Here is a 23850-nt window from a genome sequence, read left to right on the forward strand (position 1 = left end):
AACAGTTTCTGAAATGCCAATCATGATCTTACCAATTAGCATTCTTTTGTCATGGTGTAGACAAATATTGTACCTGCATTCATAGAATATAGAAAATGCTGGAACGAGTAAACAGATCAGGCAGCACCCAGAGTGTGGGCAACAGAGTTTATGTTTCAAGTCCAAAATATTTCAACAGAAATGGATAAAGAGGTTTAACAGCTTCTGAATAAGAAGAGGGGTGGGGAAAGGTGGCAGGGGGGAGACATAGAGAATAAAAAGAAGTATTGAGCTTCAAGTAAAGAATATAGCACAACCATTTGTTACCACAGAAATATACACAAAATCTTATTTCTACAGATTGTGGACAGTTAATGAATATAACAAATGTATCCCAATCATGTCCCACTGGACCATCAACGTTATCTGATCAACTACTTGCGATGAGCCAGCCAGGACAGGCACAGACTGAAGGACAAGCTGTTTCTACACTTCTTCCCCAGCAGATGACTGACACAAGGCAACTGTCATCAACCATTACTGCAGAAGAGAACATGGAAAAAATTGATGACATCCTCGTGACTTTACAGAACCAAGGAAGCAACATCAGCCGATCTTTTAATCCATAGGTAGGATGATTTTGGTACTGTACAAAAGCATTTTTCTACTACTATAATTAATAAATAATATTAATGCCAGATTTAGGCTGAGGTTTTAACTTTCAATAGTAATCGTGTGATTGCAAACTATATAATTCCTCAAATCATGCTGTTCTGATCATGATTATACTATGAGGTGGGGTAAAAGAGGGGGAGGTGTGGCATTGTTTGTCAAAGATAGTATTACAGCGGTGGAAAGGACGATGGATGAAGACTCTCCATCTGAGGTAGTTTGGGCTGAGGTTAGGAATAGTAAAGGTGAGGTCACCCTGTTAGGAGTTTTTTACAGGCCTCCTAATAGTCCTAGAAACGTAGAAGAAAGGATTGCGAGGATGATTCAGGAGAAGAGTGAAAGTAATAGGGTGGTTGTTATGGGGGACTTTAACTTTCCAGATATTGACTGGGAAAGCTATAGCTCGAGTTCGTTAGATGGGTCGGTGTTTGTCCAATATGTGCAGGAGGGTTTCCTGACACAATATGTAGATAGGCCAACAAGAGGTGAGGCCATACTGGATTTGGTTCTGGGTAACGAACCAGGCCGGGTGTTAGAATTAGAGGTAGGTGAGCACTTTGGGGACAGTGACCACAATTCAGTGACTTTTACTCTAGTGATGGAGAGGGATAAGTGTGCACTGCAGGGCAAGAGTTATAGCTGGGGGCAGGGAAATTATGATGCGGTGAGGCATGACTTAGGATGCGTGGCTTGGAAAAGTAGGCTTCAAGGCATGGGCACAATTGATATGTGGAGCTTGTTCAAGGAGCAACTATTGAGCGTCCTTGATAAATATGTACCTGTCAGGCAGGGAGGAAAGGGTCGTGTGAGGGAGCCGTGGTTTAATAAGGAATTGGAATCCCTTGTTAAATGGAAGAGGGCGGCCTATGTAAAGCTGAGGTGTGAAGGTTCAATTGGGGCGATTGAGAGTTATAAGGTAGCCAGGAAGTATCTGAAGAGAGCGCTAAGAGCAGCAAGGAGAGGACATGAAAAGTCCTTAGTTGGTAGGATTAGAGAAAACCCTAAGGCTTTCTGTCGGTATGTCAGGAATAAAAGAATGACTAGAGTAGGAATAGGTCCAGTCAAGGATAGTAGTGGGAAGTTGCGTGTGGAGGCTGAAGAGATTGGGGAGACACTGAATGAATACTTTTCGTCAGTATTCACTCAGGAACAGGACATTGTTGCCGATGTGAATATTGAGTCACAATTAATTAGAATGGACGGCTTTGAGGTATGTAGGGAAGAGGTGTTGGAAATTCTGGAAAGGGTGAAAATAGATAAGTCCCCTGGGCCTGATGGCATTTATCCTAGGATTCTCTGGGAAGCAAGGGAGGAGATTGCAGAGCCATTGGCCTTGATTTTTATGTCCTCGTTGTCTACAGGAATAATGCCAGTAGACTGGAAGATAGCAAATGTGGTTCCCTTGTTCAAGAAGGGGAGTAGGGATAACCCTAGTAACTATAGGCCAGTGAGTCTCACTTCTGTTGTGGGCAAAGTCTTAGAGAGAATTGTAAGGGATAGGATTTATGAACATCTGGATAGGAATAATATGATCAAGGATAGTCAGCATGGTTTTGTGAAGGGCAGGTCGTGCCTCACAAACCTTATTGAATTCTTTGAGAAGGTGATTAAGGAGGTAGATGTGTGTAAAGCGGTAGATGTGGTGTATATAGAGTTTAGAAAGGTGTTTGATAAGGGTCCCCATGGTAGGCTACTGCAAAAAATACGGAGGGTGAGTTGGAGGTTTGGATTAGGAATTGGCTGGCTGGAAGACGACAGAGGGTAGTAGTTGATGGTAAAGGTTCATCTTGGAGTGCAGTTACTAGCGGTGTTCTGCAAGGATCTGTTTTGGGACCATTGCTGTTTGTCATTTTTATAAATGACCTGGAGGAGGAGCTAGAAGTTTGGGTGAGCAAATTTGTGGATGATACGAAAGTCGGTGGAGTTGTTGACAGTGAGGAAGGATGTGTCAGGTTATAGCAGGATATAGATAAGTTGCAGAGCTGGGCAGAAAGGTGGCAAATGGAGTTCAATGTCGCTGAGTGTGAGGTGATTCACTTTGGTAAGAGTAACAAAAAGACGGGGTACTGGGCTAATGGTCGGATACTTGGTAGCGTGGATGAGCAGAGGGATCTTGGTGTCCATGTACACAGATCTCTGAAAGTTGCCACCCAGGTAAATAGTGCGGTGAAGAAGGCATATGGCATACTGGCTTTTATTGGTAGAGGAATTGAGTTCCGGAGTCCTGAGATCATGTTGCAGTTGTATAAGACTCTGTTGCGGCCGCATCTGGAGTATTGTGTGCAGTTTTGGTCGCCATACTATAGGAAGGATGTGGAGGCACTGGAACGGGTGCAGAGGAGGTTTACCAGGATGTTGCCTGGTATGGTAGAAAGATCGTATGAGGAAAGGCTGAGGCACTTAGGGTTGTTTTCATTAGAGAAAAGAAGGTTTAGGGGTGACTTGATAGAGGTGTACACGATGATTAGGGGTTTAGATTAGATTAGATTACAGTGTGGAAACAGGCCCTTCGGCCTAACAAGTCCACACCGACCCGCCGAAGCAAAACCCACCCCTACCCCTACATTTGCCCTTACCTAACACTACAGGCAATTTAGAATGGCCAATTCACCTGACCCTGCACATCTTTGGACTGTGGGAGGAAACCGGAGCACCCGGAGGAAACCCACGCAGACACGGGGAGAACGTGCAAATTCCACACAGTTAGTCGCCTGAGGCGGGAATTGAACCCGGGTCTCTGGCGCTGTGAGGCAGCAATGCTAACCACTGTGCCACTGTGCCGCCCACAAATTTAGAATAGGGTTGACCATGAGAATCTTTTTCCACGTATGGAGTCAGCTATTACGAGGGGGCATAGCTTTAAATTAAGGGGTGGTAGGTATAGGACAGATGTTAGGGGTAGATTCTTTACTCAGCGAGTCGTGAGTTCATGGAATGCCCTGCCAGTAGCAGTGGTGGACTCTCCCTCTTTATGGGCATTTAAGCGGGCATTGGATAGGCATATGGAGGATAGTGGGCTAGTGTAGGTTAGGTGGGCTTGGATCGGCGCAACATCGAGGGCCACAGGGCCTGTACTGCGCTGTATTTTTCTATGTAAAAATTTGAGACCCAAATATATACACAGGATAAATCCCTACTGCAATTTTTATGATTTACATGTGACCAGTGGTATCAGATGCCACTAACCCACTCCATTCTTCAACTCTACATTTGTGAAACTTTAATTTAGGTCCCATGGGGAATGTGGTTGTATAGGGTTAGGCTGCATTGCCCCTGTTGTTACCTTTTTAATTTGTCAAATAAAAGACCAACCTTCACACTTCCTCAAAAAAAGATTAACCCTCATTAAGTCTGGACCTCAACTGAGTCAACTAGCCTCTCCAAAAAGTCTCTTCCAGAGTCAGAAATTCAAGCTCCTGATGTAGAAATCCCTAGCATGTCTGCATCCTTACCCTTCATTTAACTTTGAACAAACCAATAGAACTTTTGTCCCTTCTAGGTAGCCTGGAAATAGACAAGAATTCACATGTCTGCATTTTTGCATGCTGTCGCTCTTGCTCACTGTCACGTGCTTTCTCTCTTGCATGATTTCTTGGTTCAAGTTTCGCAACATCCTTCCTATAGCAGGGAGACCAGAATTCCAAAAACGGCCTAACTAATTTTCTGTAGAGCTGCAACATGACCGCTCAATCCTATACTCCATGCACTAACCAATGAAGGCAAGCATACCAAACACCACCTCCACTATCCTATCTAACTGTATCTTCATTTTCAAGGAACTGTGAACCTGCACTCCAAAGTATCTTTATTCCGCAACATTCCCCAGGACCTTACCATTAAGTATGTAAGTCCTGCCTTGACTTGCCTTTCTAAATGCAACACCTCACATTTATCTAAATTAAACTCCATCTGTCACTCCTTGGCCATCTGATCAAGATCCTGTTGTACACTCAAGTAACCTTTGCTGTCCACTACACCTCCAATTTTGGCGTTGTCTGCAAGCTTATGTTGACATCCAAACCATTTATATAAATGACAAAAAGCAGCAGATCCAGCACCAGTCCTTGCGGCACACAACTGGTCATTTAACTCAACTCTGAAAAGCAACCCTCCACCACCACCATCCTCTGTCTTCTACCTTCATGCCAGTTCTATATCCAAATGGTTGCTTCTCCCTGTATTCGATGTGATCAAACCTTGCTAACCAGTCTACCCTGAGGAATCTTGTTGAATGTCTTACTGAAGTCCATATAGATTGTGTTCACACCCTGCCTCATCAATCCATTTTGTTACTTCAAAAAACTCAAGTTATTGAGACACTATTTCCCACATACAAAGCTATGTTAACTATCCCTAACTAGTCCTTGCCTTTCCAAATACATGTAAATCCTGTCCCTCAGGGCTCCCTCCAATAACTTGCTGACCACCGATGTCAGGCATACCAGTCTATCGTTCCCTGACTTTTCCTATCACCTTTCTTAAATAGTGGCACTACATTAGCCAACCTCCAGTCTTCCTCACCCCACCTGGGTGGGTATTGATGATATAAACATCTCAACAACAGGCCTAGGAATCACTTCCCTAGCCTCCCACCGAGTTTTAGGGTACATTTGATCAGGTCCCGGAATGGAATTTCTATTCATTTTTTGTGACCGCTTTAGTGTTATCAAAGCACTTCACTGCCAGTCGGTGATGAGCCTGAAGATTGGGACAAATTCAGAATCTAATAACGGAGGAGTAAAAATGTAATAGAGAGAATTAAACAATGAGCACAGACTAGTGAGGAATATAAACTGACAAGAACTTCTTTAAATATATAAACAGGAAGAGAGAAGTCAAAGTTAATAGGCACCTTAGAAAATGGATCTGGGGAAACAGTTATGGGGAATAAGGAAATGGCACAGAGTTAAACAGGTATTTATTTTGCATCGGTCTTTACAGTGGAAGATACTTAGAACATCCCATTAATACTGAAGAATAAGGAAGTGGGGGGCGGGAGGGGGGATGTTGAATTAAGTACTTTCAACATCACTTGAGAAATAGTATCAGACAAATTAATGGAACTAAAGGCAGATAAGTTCCCTGGTCATGATATCCTGCATACTAGGATCCTAAAAGTAGCTAGAGAGATAGTAAATGCATTTGGTAGTAATTTTCCAAAAATCCTTGGATTCCACCAAGTACAGGAGGATTGGAAAGCTGCCAATATGACACCATATTCATAAAGGGAGGGAGGCAAAAAGGAGGTAACTGTAAGCAAAATAGCCTAATATCTATTGTTGGAAAGTACTACAATTAATTATTAAAGAAGTAATAGCAGACATACAATATGTGCTGGTTCTCTCTCTCTCTCTCCTTTCTGGTTGAGACTTCCTTGAAAAACTCTCATAAATTAGGCAGCCACTACTTCCCTTTCATGAAGCCAGGACTCTGCTTTCTTGGATTATTTTCTAAATGTTCTGCTATTACTTCCTTCTAGATTCCAATACTTTTCTGTGATTGATACTCATGAATTTGTACACCTCTGTTAAATTTCCTTTCAATTTTCTCTCTGAGAACAACCCAAGCTTCTCTGATCTCTGTTAACTGAAATCACTCATTTGTGAAATTATTTCCATAAATTGGTTTTGCACCCTTTAGTTGAGGCCCAAACAGTCTTTTATTCATTTCCCCCGAGCATCTATCTTGTCAAGCCCCCACAAAATCTTTTGGTTATCTAATACCACTGAGTATAGGCTGATTTATCAACTTTCCTCATAAGAAACACTTCTCCCCAAGAAACAGCTTGGTGAATCTTTGCTGAATTGCTATTAATGCAAGTATACCCCACTTTAAAATGACCAAACAGCGCACAGTACTTCAGGCCTAGTGTCGCCGATGCCTCATATTGTGGAAGCAAGACTTCCTTACTTTTTATACTCCATCCTCCATGCAACAAAGACCAACATTCCTTTTGTTATTTTGATTACACTGATCACCTGTGATTAATAACAAAAACACCCAAATTCCTTTGTTCCGTAGGATTCAGCACATCATGTTTTTCTACATTATACTTAACCATTGCCCGCTTATTACCACCAAGGTGGTGTGCTGTAGGTGGACCCACAATTCCAATAAGGAGAAAGTTCCAGGATTTTGACCTAGTGACAGTGGAAGAATGGTGATATTTTTCCAAATCAGAATGGTGAGTGGTTTGGAGGAGAACTTGCAGTTGGTGGTGTTCCCAGCAGTCTGCTGCCCTTGACCTTCTGTGTGGAAGTGGTTGTGTAGAAAGGTGTTGTCTAATGATCTTGGTTGAACTTATGCAGTGCATCTTGTAGATAGTACACACTGCTGAAAATGTGTTGCTGGAAAAGCGCAGCAGGTCAGGCTGCATCCAAGAAGCAGGAGAATCGACGTTTCAGGTATGAACCCTTCAGGAAGGGCTGAAGAAGGGCTCATGCCCGAAACGTAGATTCTCCTGCTCCTTGGATGCTGCCTGACCTGCGCTTTTCCAGCAACATATTTTCAGCTCTGATCTCCAGTATCTGCAGTCCTCACTTTCTCCTCGATAGTACACACAGCTGCTACTAAGCATCAGCGTATGCAATGGAGGGAGTGGATGTTGTTCAAGCTGGCTCCTTTGTCCTGGATGGTGTCTGGCTTTTTCTGTGTTGTTGGAGCTGTGCTCATTCCAGACAAGTAGGGAGTATTCTATCACACTCCTTACTTGTGCCTTCTAGATAGTGGACAGGCTTTGGGGAGTTAGGAAGTGAGTTATTTGCTGTGATCAGCCTAACTACAGACCTCCTTATATAGTCACTGTATTTATATGGCAAATCCAGTTGAGTTTCTGGTCCGTGGTAACCCTCATAGTGAGGGATTCAGTGATGGTAATGCCACTGAACATCAAGGAGTGGCAATTAGATTAGATTGCTTCGTGTGGAAACAGGCCCTTCAGCCCAACAAGTCCACACCGACCTTCCGAAGAGCAACCCACCCAGACCCATTCCCCTACATTTACTCCTTCACCTGACACTACGGGCAATTTAGCATGGCCAATTCACCTAACCTGCACATTTTGGACTGTGCAGGAAACCAGAGCACCCAGAGGAAACCCACGCAGACACTGGGAGAATGTGCAAACTCCACACACACAGTTGCCCGAGGCGGGAATTGGACCCGGGTCTCTAGCGCTGTGAGGCAGCAGTGCTAACCACTGTGCCACCCGGATTGCCTGTTACTGGAGATGATCATTGCCTGGTGTTTGTGTGGCATAAGGGTTACGTGCCACATTTCATTCCAACCCTGGATATTTTCTGTCTCTTGTTGTATTTGGCCATGGACTGCTTCAGTACCAAGGAGTCACAAATGGTGCTGAACATCCCTTTATGACCTTTCGATGGAGGGAATGTCATTGATGAAGTAGCTGAAGGTGATTAGACTGAGGACACTACCCTGATGATGATCTGCTGAGATGCCCTGAAACTGAGATGATTGACCTCCAACAAAAGAAAACATCTTACTATACCCTGAATGTAACTCCAACCAGTGAAGAGACTGATTCCCATCGCTTCCACTTTTCGTAGGACTCCTTGATGCCACAATCTGTCAAATAACCCCCTGATGTCAAAGGCTGTCACTCTCGGCTCCTCTCTGGAATTCATCTCTTTTGTCAGTGTTTGATCCACAGCTGTAATGAGGTCATGAGGATCTGTGGCCATGACAGAACCCAAATTGTGTGTCAAGTGAGCAGGTGCCACTTAATAGCATGTTGATGACACCTTCTATCATTTTACTGATGTTTGAGAATAGACTAATGGGGCAGTAATTGTCCAGGTTGGGTTTGTTCTGCTTTTCTGTGCGCATGACATACCAGGATAATTTTCCATATTGTCAGGTAGATGCCAGTGTGTGAAAGCTTGTACACTCAAATAAATCTGTTCAACTATAACCTGGTGTTATGTGATTTGTAGTTATACTGAATAACTTGGCTAGAGATGCGACAAGTTCTGTAGCATAAGTCTTTAATGCTATTGCTGGAATTATTGTCAGATCCCATAGCCTTTGCAGTGTTCAATACCCTTTTCTTGGTGTCATGTGGAGTGAATCCATTAGTCTGGATCTGTGATGGTGGGGACCATTGGATTAGCCAAGATGTATCATCCATTCAGCACTTCTGGCTGAAAATTATTGTGAATGCTTTAGCATTTTCTTTTGCTGATGGGTTGGGCTATTCCTTCATAGCAATCATTACAGCTGAGCAGCTTGCAAGGTCATTTCAGAGGGCAGGTTACTGTGTGTCTGAATCACTGCAGGCTCAACCAGCTGAGGATGGAAGATTTTCTTCCCTGAAGAACAATCAGCAATGGTCATCATTAAATTCTAAATTACAGTTTTTTATTGAATGAAAATTACACCATCTGCTGTGGCAGGATTCATACCCAGGTTCCCAGAACATCAGCTGAATTTCTGGGTTATTAGTCTTATGATTAAAAACCACTAGGCCACTCCCTCCCAGATGGAAAGTCACCATACTGTTAGTGGGCCATAGGGCTCCTCTCTCATTACAGTGAGATGACTAGTGGTGGTTTGATCTGAGGATCACCAAGCCTCAGGAGAAGGCAGAGGTTGAGAAGGAGAATTCATCATGCTAATCTCAGCCAGTACAAGAATTGAACTTGCATGTTGGCATCACTTTGGATTACAAACCCCCCAAATGTCCAGTCACTTGTGCTCATTGACCTTCAACTCTATCTTTGTATCACAAGCAAATTTGGTTACGTTATAGTCATAGCCATTGGTCACGATATACATCAATATCAATAGGATGAGATTCTAAAAGTTGAATGTAGCGAGTTAGATATTAAGTTTAAAAAGTCAGACTTCCAAGGTAGTGATCTAGGGATTGTTACCCGAGCCATCTGCTAGTCAATGTGGAAATAGCAGAATATATCAAAGGAATATGTGGCTGCAGAAATGGTGCGAGGGGAAGAGTTTCAAGTTCCTGGGATTTTGGGACCAGTTCTCCAGGAAGTTGGACTGATACAAGCTGGATGGTTTGCACCCGGGATGGACCAAGGGAGACTATTTGCTAGAGCATTTGGGAGGAGTTTAAACTGAAATGGCAGTGGGTGTGGGAACTATGTAGGGAATCAAAAGAGAGGAAAACGAGCTAAATCAAAAACAGAATGTGAAGTAAGAATGGTGATGGGTAGAGACTTCTAGAGCAAGAATCGAACAGAGCCGTAGTGCAAAAATAATGCAAACGAGTCTAAGAAAGTGCAAAACAAGCTTTACATCCTGTGACTTAAGGTATGACATGTTCAGACTAAAGTGGATGAATTAATCGTGCAAATAGCTATAAAAGGAATGATATAGTTGGGATTACAGAATTATGGCTGCCGGATGATCAGGGATACCAGTTGAATATCCAGAAGGGTTCAGTTGTTAGGAGATATAGACAAACATGAAAATGTTGGGTAGCATTACTGGTTAAAGAGGAAATTGACACAATAGTGTGAAAAGATATTAGCTCTGAATCTGTATGGGTCGAGGTTAGAAACCCAGAAAATAGTGGGGATTGTAAATAGACCCTCAAACTGTAGGGGTAATGTTGGGGAAGTAATTAAACAGGAAATTAGCAATATAGATTCAGTTGTAATTAGGGGCATCTTTAATTTGCGTAAAGATTTGGCAAATCAAATCAATGATAATACTGTAGAGGAGGAATTCCTGACATGTGTTCAAGATGGTTTGATGGATCTGTACACTAAGGAATCAATACAGGCTACCCTCGACAGGGTATTGTTTAATGAGAAAGAAGTAATTAGCAATCTAGCTGTGTGAGAGCCCTTGAGGAAGAGTGACCATAATATGATAGAATTATTCATTTAAGATGGAGAGTGACATCTTTGATTCAGAGATTAGGGTCCTGAATCTAAATAAAGGAAACTATGATGATCTGAGGTGCAAGATGGCTGTAGTAAATTGGGGAACATTACTTAAAGGAATAATGGACGATGGACAATGACAATCGTGTAAAGAGAATCTAAAACAATTCTTCATTACTGTCTGGCACAAAAATTAAAACTGGAGACGTGGCACAACCATAGCTAACAAGGAAAATTAGGATAGTATCGCTCTAAGAAAAGTGCATACAAATTGGCCAAAAGAAGTAGGCAGACATGAGGATTGGGAGCAGTGGATTTCAGCAAAAGAGGTCAAAGGGATTGATTAAAAAGGGGGAAAATAAGCGTATGCGACTAACCTAATGGGGAAAATACAAACTGATTGATTGTAAAAGCTTCTATAGGTGCGTGAAGAGAAAAAGATTAGTGAAGCCAAATCTAGATCTCTTACAGTCAGAAATGTTATAATGGGGAACAAATAGATGGCATACCAATTAAGTACATTTGTTCTGTTTTCACAAGTAAGGACATAAATCATGTCCTGAAAATGTTAGGGAACACAGGATCCAGTGAGATGGAGGAAGTGAAGGAAATCGCTGTTAGTCGGGAAATGATGTTGGGGAAATTGATGGGGTTAAAGGCTGATTTAAATCCCCAGGGGTTAGTCTACATCCTGGAGTACCTAAGGTTGTGACTGTTCAAATTTGGTTGCCTTGGTGGTCATCTTTCTAGAGTCTAGACTCTGGAACAGTTGCTGTGGATTGGTGGTTAGCTGATGTATCTCTACTACTCAAAAAAAGAGGAAGAAACCAATTAGCCTGACATTGATAGTAGAAAAAATGTTACAGCCTATTATAACAAATTTACCAGCAGAGCATATGGAAAACAGTGAGAGGACTGCAGAGTCAGCATAGATTTATGAAAGGGAAATCATGTTTTATAGATCTACTGAAAGTTTTGAGCATATAATTAGTAGAGATTTCAGAAGGCTTTCAATAAAATGGTGAATAAAACATCGATTTTCCTGTTCCTTGGAAGCTGCCTGACCTGCTGTGCATTTCCAACACCACTCTAATCTCCAGCATCTGTAGTCCTTACTTTCGCCATGTTCTAATCACCAGAGTAGAAATGTAAAATAGTTCAAAGCTTCTTGTGTCCCATTATGAATTCCCCAGTTTCATCCTCTAGGTGACCAATGCTGTTTCTATATATTTTTTCTATGTACTGTTTCTATATAAATGGAAGCATTTATTTTGCTTTTATGAAACTTCAAATCTTCAAATCAAATATCATTGTTTATCTTGGTAGTGTACATCCTTTCTTTCAAGTTAATATCACCCTTGTGTTTGTTAGTTAGCCATGGATAGTGATCCTTGGAGTAGCATATTTCTTCCTCTTGGAATGTATCTTATTATGAAACTATGAAATAGCTCTTTAAATGTCGACCACTGCTTATCTGCTGTTTTCACTTTTAACAAATATTTTCAATCTACTTTTTTTGCTTTCATATCCTTGAATTGCGTTTTACATTTTTTAAAACACGAGCCCAAGACCCACATTTCTTACTTTATATCATGAAACAATTACTAGATGATCCTACTTTTGAGATTCTTAAATAATGAGTATTGTTGCACACTACCAAGTCAAAAAAAAAAAGCTGTTCTCTAATAGGTTTCCAGAATGTAAGCTTCTGTGAAGTTGTCCTTAATGCACTGTTTAAACTCATCCTCCAGGCTACCATTGCCTAACACATGCTGCTTAACCACTTTTGTTTGTAGTGACAAGTTTTCCCATTAATACCAATTCTTCTGTCTTACTCTTTGTGTCTCTTTAATACTTTTATTTCACATATATCTATTATCCTGTAAGCCTTTAATTAGTAGTTCAGAATCCTGCTTTATCATTGAAAAACACAGTGCCAAAAATTTTCCTTTTTTTTTTAGAGAGAGAGAGCAAGCTGTTATGTTGGTACTACTTTTGAAACTAGGTAGACAAATGGTAAATCTGAAGATGAACATTATTGGTGATATTCGCACCTCCACAGCCGTTTCTAGCCTGGACATAATCTCTGTCCCACCAGGTCACCTGACCAGCTCTTGTAAAGGGGCAGTACCCCCAATACCCACATAACACCATCTAATTTGCTTTTAATGCAAAGTGGCCTATCAGTTTGACTTCAAATTATTAAAGATTTAAAAACCACCTGTGTTATTTTACTGAAACGTGACTTAATATGGCAAACATTAAATTTAGTTTTGTTTTAATGATTAAGAGAAGGAAGTACTGATAAGTAGAAGTTTGTGCAGATTTTATTCCCAAACATCATGATATAAATTATAAAAGTAGTGTATTTCCATAGGTGTGAATCATTCTGCAAAATAATGATTGCCAACAATAATTTTCCCTATGTTAAAATGTTAGAGAAAGCAATTTGATATAAATATACTAAATATTCATATGATAGCATAATTGATTTTAACTTGTGATTCTGCTATTCCAAGAAGTGCAGCATTTTTAATGCATATAACGAGAATGGTTTGTGCAAATTGGTTAACTTATTTCTTGTCTTTTAGAGTTTTATACAATGCCAGTTTAAGAAGATATGAAGAAATTTCGAACTTTGTGAAACTAGAATGCTATTGTATGAAGGGAAAGCAGACTACATGATTGTTCTACGAAGGGATTGATATTGCTTATATCCATTTCAGCTTTTAAGCCAGTTCATGTCCTCCATTTCTAAACCTTTGAGTGCATAAATGCAAATTTTTAATAACTCCTTTACTTATTAGCATCTCACTCCAAAAGGTAAGCTATCTTACAAAGTGTAAACCTACAATTGATCAACTTGCCAAGTGTTAAAATGCTTTGATGTAATTGTAATTAGGCAGTAACCATTTATGATTGTCAATAAACCCATGGTAACTGTCGGTTAGCCAGGAAATTAAGAATGCTGATAACAAATTTAAAAATGTGTTATGTCGGTTAGAAAATGCATGATCTGACTGTGGGAACTATCCACAAAGCATGAATCCATGAGGTAATAAAAGGCAGTACACCCTGGCAACACCACTTCAGAATTTAGCACAGACAAGGAGATACAAAAGTCTTTTCATCTGGGGTAGGAGCCAATCTAGCAACAATGAAGATACTCAGCAAATGGAAAATGGATTTAATTATTTTATGTATTTTGTCTATACTAGATTTTTTTAAAAACATCTGTGATCCTAATAAACAGTGATGTGGGAAGGCTAGCAATCTCTCTATATTCTTCCATTGGGTCCACAGAGTTTATTTTTACTATTGTATTATAAGCTCAGGAATGAGTCTTCAGTTAACTTGGCCATATTCTGATAGTAAACAAAGAAGCAAGAGAGAACTTAACTTGTGTTCCTATCAGGAAACTCTGCTCACTAATTCAGCAGCTCTTGAAAAGGCAGAGCTCACTAAATCCATGAATAAATAACTTGCAAAAATCGGAACAGCTTAGTGCACTTGTATGGAATAAATGCCATCATTGATATGAGAGGTGGCATTGCAGACACTACATTTGAGATATTATACATACAGCTTTCTGAAGCACTATGTCAAATTTAGCTATAGTTGTCACTTCCAGTCCTGTTTTCAAATGTCAGCTCTCTTGATTACTTGCATTGACAGTATATGTAACATATCCATTAGCCCACAAAGGGAAAATAACTTTTTCTGCCTCTACCTAGAGCCTGTTAATTTTAAACCAGAGTCCTTTATACCTTTGCTCACTGCCTGAAGCCTGTTCCATCTGCATCATAAAGTTATCTTCTCAACAGCAATCAAATAAATGACCTTTCTACTCATTAACAGAGGATAGTCTATCGGGCAGCAGTTAAATAATCAGTTAGCTCGGTTGAGCATGTCTGTATGGTTATTTGATTTGAAAAGGACCTGCAAACTCTTCCTCTTGTTTGCTAGGTAATCTGAATTTTAGGACCATCTGTCCACCTGATGTGTTATTTAAGAACCAGGAGGCAGGGTTTAAACTTCTAAGCAACACAACGCCATAGTTACTGATTAGTCTATATTCACTTTTACAGGATTGCAAGTATAGGAGTAATCACTGTTTACGTAAACAAACACTCTTATGGAGACTCACTAGCTGGGTCACCTGCTGAGAAAATAAATGCTTGGATGGTTTCGCTAGTGTTCATTTGCAGAGATTGCTACCTTCCTCGTTTCTGAATGATGAGTTTGAATATCAATGCCACTTTGCAAACAAATATGCATCATACTGACTTTTGATTTGGACATCCAGGATTGAAATTGAAGAAATGGGAAGCATGCTGATCTGTTTTCATTTAGGTGGCAAATGGAGTTAAACCGATCTCGTATGAAACTGCAACAATCAGGATATATCTAGTAGTCATTAAGTAATTCAAGGGTGCAATTTCTTTATTTGGAAATTCCCACCCTAATCTAAATAATTGGTGCCTTATCTTTTACCTTCCTGAGTACCTTCTCTTCATCCAGAAAGATTTTTAAAAATGGAGGGTAATAGCCTTCAAGTTATTCAGGTTAGTGGATTGTGTGTTTGGGGTACTGCTTCATGTAGTGGTCAAACCTAGCAAAACCCTTCACTCTATTTGAAGAAAATTTCATATTTTTGTTTCTCTGATACTGTAGGATTCCCAGTATTATTAAATAGTGCCACTTAAGGAGGTCAGCTTTATCTTACTCAGTTACTTTCATTTTTAATTGAATTGTAAATAAGTTGCACATTTTCTTTTGCACACTATATACAAGATCTAATTCTCAATTTTAGTAACTGAACAGTGACAGAGGTCAAATGCATAATTAAAAATTGTGTGCATGAGAGGAATTCTGAAACTGAGTGCAACATTTGTGGTGATGTAAGTTAAATCACTTCTTATACATCTCCCAATTGTTATTTTTGAATTGCAAATGATCTGGAAGCCATTGCAATTTTTAGATCATTGGGAACATTTCCCCTGCAAGCTAATCTCAACTGCTGTTTGCTGTTGTATACTAGTAACAACTGACTTTCACTTAAATTTGGATTTGGACTCAGTGTTAAGCTTGTAATGTTAATATGTATCAGAATTTGAATATATTCCATAACTTTATACTTTCCTAATTTAAAGTGAACTTTTACTAGCTACTTGAGTATTATACAGATCTAATGTAAATATTGTGTTTTTGGTACAGTTTATCATGATGTCAATCAGTATTACGTTACAGGTAGCAAGTCAGGTTTCCTTGGTGCAAGGTACTTCTATAGCAATCTCTGAAAAGTGGTAAAATATCTGATTGAGGATACTTGGCCTAAATCTATCTACCTTCACTAAAACAACCCAATTTTCTGTAACATGTAATTACTTGTCAACTTTAGCAGAATTTATTGACTATTACTGGTTCCTAATGTTCATCCATGCCTAATAATTAAAGTGATTATCTCTATGGAGTGTAGATATGATTGTACATTTTTTAAAAAACACGAACATATCTTTGTGAAGCAGAAATGGATGTAAGACAATACTTGAGCGGTCACTCTTTACCAAGAAAAAAGCTTTGTTTTCATTTTTTTTGCAGCACTCTTATTAGCACTTCTGGGATGAGCTGGGTATTGTAAGTGAAATAACTCTTTTTCCTTTTGGGAATATAAAGCTCTTGGGGAGAAAAATGTTGGCAAATGTTTTTTACCAGTGAAATTTCCAGCACTTTATTCAGCTAATATTGTGACCAGTAATTTCCCATAATGTTTGTGATTTTTTTTCAGTCAACTGTCCACTGTACTACTTAAGAGTATTTATGTTTATAAAAAAAATTCTTTCTGTTTACTGTAAATATCGAAACTATTTTCTTATTGTGCATATTTTGAACCATGCAAAAAAAAAGATAAGCAGCTACTTCCCTTCAATGAGGATGTTTTTGGTCGTACAGGCTTGTTCTGAAGGGAGTTTCAGTTGCCTGACCAGCTTTTGGGTCAGTTGTTTTAAATACAGAATTTCTATTCAGATTTGTATGGTTTATACCTATTGTAAGTTTCATTTTTGGGAGGTTCTTTTTATATATATGTGTACATGTATATACACGCAAATATATATAAAATGGTATAATATTTTGTTATATGTACTAATTGAGTACAATCAAATAATAACTTTACCACATGTTTTTGTGGTGGCTTTGTGAAACTATCAAAATTAGTTTGAAATGGCACTTTTGCTACCATTTTTGACTGATTTAAATACTTGTTTTCAAAGGAAATCAAATATTTATGGGGCACACTGTGAAGTAACAGGGCTAAATGTATTTTAAATATGTCTTTTCATGAGAAACCATTTAAACAGATCATGCTGAATGAAAATGTATTTTTATTTTTTGATTTTAGCACACCATTGTTTTTATCAAGAGACAAAACTGAAATCTAAAATCTGATTTAAAAAATTACGTAGACGATCATCTTTTGAGTTCACTATTTATACTAAATATTGTTTTGTCATGTACTGTTCTGATTCCATTACTGCCTATAATCATGGGAGCACATGGTAGCAGCCTAAATAGATAAAAAATGAATATAGGTTGCTGGCTAAAAACAAAACTGAATTTATTGTGCATGTTAATTCTTCACATTTATATTACTATTTATGACTGTCTGTAATCTTATGTTTGTTCAGCAACATCCCATTCAATTCATATTATCATAAATATCTCTATGTAATAATATAACTTCAGTCATTTGTGTTTCTTATTGTACATGTCAAATTGGCATTAGTTTTGCTTTTTATTGAGTATCTTTAACAAATTAATTGAATGATAAGATGAACCAAATACTTCTAAATATTTTAGATAAATATTCCAAAATGTTGTTTTATTTGATTAATTTATCTTTAAAGACATCAAGTAGTTAAAATATAAGGTACTTATTTCCTTTTGGATTGTTCAATCCACATTCAAGAGGTTTCCATCAGAAGCTGTTTGTTTCCTCCATGTCTCGTCCCAACTATTCTGTTTCATCAGAATAAAAGTATCCATGTCCACTGGCTGTAATATTTGCTAATTCAACCAAGTAATTGTTAGACTTGCGGAACAAACTAACTTAACTAACATGCTTCCATTTGCATGAACTTTTAAAAGCTAATGGATAGGAAATCTGGGTACAAATAATTATAGTGTCCAAGTAGTCAGGGAGCCTAAGGGTAACACAGCTATTGCTTACCTTTCATTATCTGTCATATTACTGGTACTGTGTTCAGCTTTGAAATACCCTGTTCAGTAATTGAAGCATGTCGTTTGCTTAGCTAATTTTATCTGAATACTTTTGTACTGTGTTGAAAGGAATAGGAATGTCATTCTTGCACAATGGATCATAGCAAAATTGTTGATTTTTAATTTAGCCATGAATTTTACATTGAATTGTTTTTCATTGTGAGTATTTAGGGCTAAAATTAGGGTGACAGGCATCTTTTACAAGATAAAGATTATTAACATAGCTTTCATGCTTGAAATATTTGGTATTACTAAACCATTCACTCCTTAAAGTGCTCACTAGTTCCGTGGAAGATCTGGATCTAGAAAATTATTGCACCTCTCGAATAGACAGTAATTGAACCAGAGCTTTGCACAAATTATCAGCTTTGTGGAAATCAGAGTTTTAATACTACTGTTTCATTGGATCTTATTATGTTCAGTTATATAACATTGATATTTTATGTTGTGTAAGAATGCTTCATTTGGAAAGTACACATGATAATTTTATTGATTCCACATTTTCAATATTTACAGATCACCAAATCAGCATAGCCCAATGTTGTGTTTTTGCTTCTTTTAAGATCAGCCCTCCACTTCGTGCATAAAATGAAGAATTTTCCTTTACATATTCCTGATAATGACCTTAAGTAGTGCTGATATTCTGCATGTTAAAATTTAGTGTAGAAATACAAGATGTCCTTATGATTTGACATTAATTTTTGACATTCTTGTAATAACGAAGCTTGATTTTTTTTTTAATACACTTTTTAATAAAAGTTGTATTTGTGTCTTGGTTTGTTTCACTTGTATTCTTCTCCTGTGGTTACTTAGCTTCACCCACCTGAAAAGCTCGGATGTGCACGTCATGTGATAAACCATGAACATTAATAAGTTGTCTGCTATCAGACAACATTCAATTTCATGATTTTGCTGAGTTTAGAAAAACATCATCAATTATAAGCAACTACTGGATGCCAGTGGAAAAATTCACAGCTATTTGGTCTAGACTCTAGTTGCCACCGTGGCTCATAATTTTAATTGTTTTAAATATTGAGAAAATTTAATGTAATTCTTTCTAATTTATAACTCACACTGGCATACAAATCTGCCTGGTAAAAAATAAGAATTTCCAGTTTTTGAATAAACTAGAAGGCATTATTGGAAATAAAATAGGTTTTTTTTTTGGTTTGTGGGGTGGTGCTATGGATTGCTGTGTTGCTGCTGAGATTGTTTTGACATAAACCTATATCCACTCCAGATTTGTTTTCAGCGGTTTTTAGGAAACAATGCTTATTGTATTTGTAATCAGAGCAGACTGGTTTTGCTCATTGTTAATTGAGGACAACAGATATTAACCTTGTCGCAACTGTAGGAATAATGCAAACTGAAATGTCTGCTTAGACACTGCATCCAGAAGTTTTATCAAAACGTATGTATAGGAAAAATCAAGTCAACATTTTTTTAAATCCTAAAATTAGTGCACCTTATTTAAAAATTGCACAGATACTTAAAGTTGCCCAAAATAGATGAAATCTGTATATTTTTGTGATTTCTGCAGGTGTTCAAATGTTGTAGAATATGGTTTCATGTTGGATATTTTTGCAGTAGATTTCATTTGGTGAGTTACAGTGTATTGCACTATCAGATCTGTAGATGTTCTGAGAGCACAGCATATATCCAGCACTCTATAATTTGGTGTATAATGAACAATCATGAGAAAAGATGCAATGTGTAAATTACATGTCCAAAACTGATTTAGCAAATAAACAAGAAATGCTGTTCTATATTGCTAAATTGAACTTGCAATGCTTTTGTGTTGTCCCTTGACATAGTCAATAGATGACTTTACTTAAACCTTTGTTTATCAAGACATTCTCCATTTTTTCCTTGTTTTCATTACTCTTTCACCCTTTCATTGCCAACGCAGAGTTTTGTCTCATATTCATTAATACAGTCTCAAAATGAAGACTGAGATAATAGACTTTTTTTTGTATGTACAGAAACATGGAATGCCTCATTAATGTTTGATTTCACTTCACATTTTTAAAGGAATGGTTTAGTGATAACGTGTTTAAGTTTTTTTAGAATTGTTTCCTATTTGAATGAAGTTTATAAAGTAATAAGGAAAATACTTTGGATGCTGGAAATCTGATAGAACAAAGTACTGGAAATACTCAGCAGGTCTGGCAGCATCTGTGGATAGAGAAATAGAGGTAATGTACCTTTTGAGTCAAATTTGAACTAGTAGGTGAATCAGTAAGGCTGCTCTGGAATATGTATGTGCAATCAACAAATTGGAAATCAGTTTGAGTCACCAAAACTGTATTGTGGGAGAACTCCACATATTATAAATTTATTTTTTTTAAGTGAAACATTTAAACAGTGATCTTTACAGAAGGTTTTGATACTTCACTATAACAACAAAGTCATGACTATTAAGAACTTTTAATTGAAGTGAGATTTGTGCTATAATTGTCAACATATTAGTTTTTAAAACAACTAATGTAAACATACTATATTCTTCCTTTTATTGTGGTACAAAAGCTAATAATCCAAAGTGTTGTCTTCATTGTGAATGGGAATACAGTATCAGTAGATCATGCCTGCTGTTTCTAAACCAATCCCATGTTACATTCTTGTGACTGTAAATTTATTTTCCTTAAGTTCCCATCAAATTTGCAGCCATTGCATAAAAGCTTAGTTATTACGTTCTGCAGCAGCTCTTGCCCAATACTTTAAATTCATGTCTCTTATTCTTTACGCAACCAATGAATGGGAACAACCTTTGTTTGTCCATCTTGTCTAAGTCTCTCATAAGATTTAATAGAGATGTACAAAATTAACTAAATAGTATTCTCTCCAAGGATACACCCCTTTCAACTAAATTCCCTCAATTCTGGAATCATTCTGGTGTATTTCCTTTACACCTTCTGAAGGATCCTCACGTTGTTCCGAAGTCTATTGAGCAGAACTGAACACACTACTTTAGATTGGGCCTGAGCTGACTTCTATTAAAAAATCAACATAATTTATCTGCTTTTTCACTCAGGTTTCACTCTCAGAATGTCCTGCCACTTTCTATGCACATGGGCGGCACGGTGGCACAGTGGTTAGCACTGCTGCCTCACAGCGCCAGAGACCCGGGTTCAATTCCCGCCTCAGGCGACTGACTGTGTGGAGTTTGCACGTTCTCCCCGTGTCTGCGTGGGTTTTCTCCGGGTGCTCCGGTTTCCTCCCACAGTCCAAAAGATGTGCAGGGTCAGGTGAATTGGCCATACTGAATTGACCATAGTGTTAGGTAAGGGGTAAATGTAGGGGTATGGGTGGTTTTCGCTTCGGCGGGTCGGTGTGGACTTGTTGGGCCAAAGGGCCTGTTTCCACACTGTAATCTAATCTAATCTAATCTAATCTAATCTAATCTAATCTAATCTAATCTAAAACCCTCTATGCCTGCGTAACTCTTTAGAATCATGGCATCAAATGCCTCCTGTTAAAATACATTACCTCACACTTGCATCAGATTGCATGTACTATTTGTCTGCCTATTTTGCCAGTGTGTCTTGTTAATTGAAATCATCCCCATTGAAAGCTATTTGCCAATCTCCATTTTCCCAGTATCCACCAAAATTTGAAAGATTATGGCAAACCTTTCAACTAGTTCTACCCTTATTCCTTTAGTGACCTGAATTAAATGACTTATTGACCCTCACCACAGTTAGCCTCTCTAGTTACACGCACCTCACAATTTTCATATCTTTCATTGCCTCTCTTGCCCCCACTTCTGATGTTTTACTTTACTAAACACTAGATACAAAGTGCTGTAAATCTTCCTGCCTTACCCTGAGCTCCTAAAGACACATCACCCTCTTTGTTCAAAAAAAGACTAACCTTATTATCTTACACTATCCATTTATATGCTAATAGAATTTTTTGTTCCCTTTTACTATTGCCATTTTGTTCTCATTCTTTTTAGTTGCATATCTCCCCTCAACTTATTTTATTTGGCCTGATTCTTGCTTGAAGAGTTCATCCAACATACATAATACACACTTGTTTTTGTTTCATCATACTCCCTTTCTGTCTTCCTCCAAAGAGTCCTGATCTGAGATCCTCTACCATTTGTGTTCTACTTAAGATTGTTCATTGCTTTTCTCCATTTCTGATCTTAGCCTCATAAAATGATCATTTTTATCAAGTGTTTGTCCATAGCCAATTGGTTCGTCCAAATTCCTAACACCAGATCTAGAAAAGTGTATCATCTTGTTGGATGAAGGGCATATTCAAAGAGGTTCTCCTGTACACATTACAGAAATCTTTTATCCTCAACCCCAACTTCCATTTATCTATCTCTTTCTCACTATTGGAAGGTCAATAGAACATTAATAGTGTGATCATCATACCTTTCTTGTCTCTCAACCTTTATCCAATAAATTGTTATTTCCCCTCGAGGACAACCTTGTTCCAATATTTCCTACATTCCATCATTGCTCTTTACTGCCACCACTCCTCCTTTTTGCCTTTGCTAATCATAACTTCCTATCCCTGTTCTTTGATTTTGAAAATTTGGGTTGTCCATATTGAATATGAAATGTAACTTTACCGACTTGAAGGAATACAAATGCTTATTATACACACTGAAAGCATAATGTTGAGCAGAACTTGAGAAAATGTGGTTGGGTCTCCCATGTGGTATAGTTTTACCCTTCCCTCACACTGGTGAGATATAAATCTCTGCAAAATTGTTGAATGCAGAACTCAACAGAAGAAATCTCAGCTGGAAGACAGAAAAGAACTGCAAATAAATTAGTAAACAAGTTATTGTTTCAGGTTAGTGCAGAGATGTTAACTGGTCTTTTCTCTTTTCAAGTGCTGACAGAACAGCTGTTTAAAGCCAGAAGTTTTATTTTGAATTACAGAATTTCCCAGCCAATAGTAATGAAAACATCAGCTAAATTTCCATCTAAGGTCATATTTCAGCACCTCTTATGGATAACTACAGAGTATCTTTGGTGGAGGTTGGAGAAGTCTCCGACCTTCTTCTGGTCCTTGTCGGTGCACTGAACACTAGTACCTTTCAAGAGTTATCACTATTGATCAAAATTGATACTGTGCTCACTCACCCAGGCACATGTTGTCAGAAAATGTTTTTAAATGTATAAATTGAAAGTATGGCTTTGTTATCTGATATACTTACTATATAATTGAAACAACTTGTTGCAAAATGAGCCTTTTAAAATTTTCCTGCTGTGATGTAACCAAATTATATCATTGTTATGCTTCAGTAATAGTTACTAACAGCACTGACATTGGAGGTTTGGGAGACATTATTTGCATAGGTGTTTAATTGTTGAAACTAAAAGTGTATTTTGCTTTGTTGGGACTTTGTATACTTTTGCAATTATATTTCTGTAACTACTATCTAAACAAATAAAAAGTTAAACTTGTAATTTTGAGTTTTTATCTATGTATAGTTTGCATGTCCTACATTAATTTAGAACTACTTCATTAGTATAGTATTTGTTTAAAAGGGATCTTCCAGTGATCAGCTTGACCATTGAGATATTTGAAACTTGCTTTTCTCATCATGAAAAACAAATAAAAATAGAATTAAACCAAACTAAATGAGCTGTTCACATTTTAAAGAACAAAGAATAGAAGAGGATGGGAACAAGTCCTTTGGCACACAAAGACAATGCTGTCACATGATGGCATTCTAAACTAAAAACCTTTTGCCTCTATGCTGTCCATATCCCTCTGTTCCCTGCCTATTCATATCTCTATCAAGATATCTCTTAAACAATGCTGTTGTATCTATGCTAACCAATGTATTCCAGGCACTTACCACCCTCTATGTAAAACAAAAATCTGTCTCTCACATCGCCTTTAAACTTACCTCCTTAAACTTGTATTCCCTATTAATTGATATTCCTACACTGAAAAGGCGACTCCAACTATCCCATTCTATCTATACCTGTCATAATTTTGTAAATCTCTATTAGGTTGCCCCCCCCCCCCAGCTTTGATATTTAAGTTTGTCCAATCTCTCCTTGTAGCTAATGCCTTCCAA

At 38.1% G+C, this 23850-nt stretch overlaps 1 long non-coding RNA gene across 1 annotated transcript; it reads left to right on the forward strand.

Moving 5' to 3' along the window:
• The first annotated feature begins 274 nt into the window (after window positions 1-274).
• On the forward strand, window positions 275-23230 carry LOC122558720 (uncharacterized). Its single transcript, XR_015759931.1, has 2 exons — window positions 275-608; window positions 13115-23230. It is a non-coding gene; the product is annotated as an uncharacterized LOC122558720 (long non-coding RNA).
• The last annotated feature ends 620 nt before the right edge of the window (window positions 23231-23850 follow it).

The sequence above is a fragment of the Chiloscyllium plagiosum genome, unplaced genomic scaffold (assembly GCF_037043375.1).
Source record: "Chiloscyllium plagiosum isolate Xiang-an unplaced genomic scaffold, Cpla_swu_hap1 HiC_scaffold_17, whole genome shotgun sequence".
NCBI lineage: Eukaryota > Metazoa > Chordata > Chondrichthyes > Orectolobiformes > Hemiscylliidae > Chiloscyllium > Chiloscyllium plagiosum.